Genomic DNA, 2,475 nt, shown 5'->3' on the forward strand with positions numbered 1-2,475 from the left:
TCAGTGCTGGGGAGGCTGAAAACAGGAGGATCACTACAAGTCCGACCTGCATAGTGAGACCTGTACCAAAACATAAAAAAAATTTTTAAAGGCCAAACCAACAAATGATAGGGGCCAGGGAGGTGGCTCAGTGGAATAAGTGCTTCCCTGGCAAGTGCAAGGGCCTGAGTTCAATCCCTGGTTCCGAAACAACAACAAAAACAAAAACAACAACAACAACAAAAAAAAACAAATGATAAATAAACAAATAAGATAAAATTCAGGCTCCAACCTCAAAGGGTGGGATATGTAATACTAAAACACTGGGCCGATGCCTGCGCCCCGCGGCGGGGAGCCATGGCCGTATTTGCCTGTGTGGCCTGAGCTGCTGGCAGCCAAAAGTTCACGGGCACTCCCTCGGCGGGCGCTTGGAGGAACACGGGGGCGCGGGGACGCTGTCCCTGTCCTCGCGGCCTGACCCGGCCGCGCGTGGCGATGTCGTACAAGCAGAACTCGGCCGCGAACGTGCCCGCCGCCGCCCTCAGCGCCGCTGGAACCGTCCACGCGCCCTCCACCAGCATGGCCTCATCCTCCCAGTACCGCCAGTTGCTGAGTGACTATGGGCCACCATCACTCGGCTACACCCAGGGAACTGGGAACAGCTAGGTGCCCCAGAGCAAACAGGCAGAGCTGCTGGCCATCATCGAGGAGCTGGGAAAGGAGATCAGACCCACGTAAGCAGGCAGCAAGAGCGCCAGGGAGCGGCCACTGCGGGGCATGAGCCACGCGCGCGGGCTGGGCCGGCCGAGACGCAGCGCAACGCCAGGTCCCAGCGCAGCAGCCCGCGCTGCCTTCTGCAGCCGGAGCCTCCGTGCAGGCTCCGCCCGGCCAAGCAGAGACCCATTTTGGAAATGTTAACAGTTTAGTTCTTTTCTGCTTTGGTTCACGAGGCTCTGAATCTAAGAATGAGGAAAGATCTCACAGGGAATTCGGATTTGCTTCTGACATAGGGAGGCCAGCCCAGGGTTGTGTTTTTTTAAGCATTAACGTAAAAGATGTACGTGCGTTATTTTACAACAAACCGTTGCTTGCACCCAAGATCCCAGCGTCTGCCTTTAATCTCCTCTGTTGAGTACATCTACAGCTCCTCATTGATCTTTGCTCCCTGTCATAGAGCCTGCAGCCTGGGACTTGGTTCTGCACCCGCAGCTCCCAGCTGATGGGGCGGAGCCTCTCTGCTTACGCATTTGCAGGACTCAGCGCTTTGAAGTCAGTTCTAAAAATGCACAAGTTATAAATACAGAAAGAGCAACCGACCACACCTAAAACGGACCCTGAACATTTTCAGACTTTAAATTTCATTGTGTTTGCCCTAAGTTGATCGAAATATCCAGAAGAAAATGACTAAAGCAGTTTGCATCTTTGTATGTATCTATTACTTGAGGTAATAAAGTTATTTTCATTAACAAAAAAAAATACGAAAACACTGGAACACATGTTAAATCGATGCATAGTAAACTGAAACCAACAAATCAATTTTGATTTTTCTTTCCTTTTCTTCAAAAGGAGTATTAGCAAAATGTCCGGATTTTAGGTTAGCAAGGGTATTCTTTAAAAAAAACAAAAACAAAAAAGACGGCTTTAGTGGGGGCTCAGTGATCACCCGTAGGACTAGAGCACTGAGTGGGAGGGATTGGCCCCAACAACAGTGCATCAAGGCACAACTGTGCTGGAGCTAGAAAGGGACTTGGTGACCTGGCACACCCACTGCAGAAGTGGAGGGTTCCCCTGCTCCACAGGCCATGCGACCACCTCCACCACTTCATAAGGGTGCACAGAATGGACAAAATCTATCAAAGCTGAGACCAAGGAACTTTGGGTTTTAATCATCATCAACACTTCATTGTCTCCCTCGATCTTTCCTTTCAACTCATAGATGGATGTGTTCTGAGGGATGAGATGGACGCAGGCTGCTACATGCTTCTCCACCACAGCCCTGGCAATCTCCTTGGCCACCTTCTCATTGGGGCGAGTGACAAAAGATGCAGACACCGATCCCAGGATGTAGCCAGAGCTGGAGGTTGGGCAGGGCTGGGGCGGGGGACTTCCAGACACCATGGGCAGTGGGGCTCTGGGTAGTGACAGAAGGTGGGAGGCCGCAGGCAGCAGCGCCGGCATCCACAGAAGCGACAGGGGCAGAGCGGCCTGGGTGGCAGCCACGTGATAGCAAGTGTATTCTTTCTCTGCCTCTCCTTGTGGGCTCCACAGCCATCATCTCATGCACGTTGTGCCCACAGACCTTGCGCTCATGAAGCCTGGAAACCCGCTACTCTCTGCTCACACACAACCCTCCCTGTCAGCAACATCCCTCAGCACAGTGGATCACGGGGGGGACATTTGTGACTCTCATTAACACATCATCATCACCCGGAGTTAGGTTTACCTTAGTCTTCATGCTTAGTGTTGCACATTATCTAGGTTTGCACAAAGTACAGC

General features: G+C 51.8%; 2 pseudogenes; one reads left to right on the forward strand and one right to left on the reverse strand.

Annotated features, from left to right (window-relative positions):
• The first annotated feature begins 381 nt into the window (after nt 1-381).
• On the forward strand, nt 382-905 carry LOC101586328 (annotated as a pseudogene).
• Nucleotides 906-1,654: 749 nt separating this feature from the next.
• Nucleotides 1,655-2,196, reverse strand: LOC101562267 (annotated as a pseudogene).
• Between the last annotated feature and the right edge of the window lie 279 nt (nt 2,197-2,475).

This window comes from Octodon degus, unplaced genomic scaffold (genome assembly GCF_000260255.1).
Source record: "Octodon degus isolate 3935 unplaced genomic scaffold, OctDeg1.0 scaffold00164, whole genome shotgun sequence".
NCBI lineage: Eukaryota > Metazoa > Chordata > Mammalia > Rodentia > Octodontidae > Octodon > Octodon degus.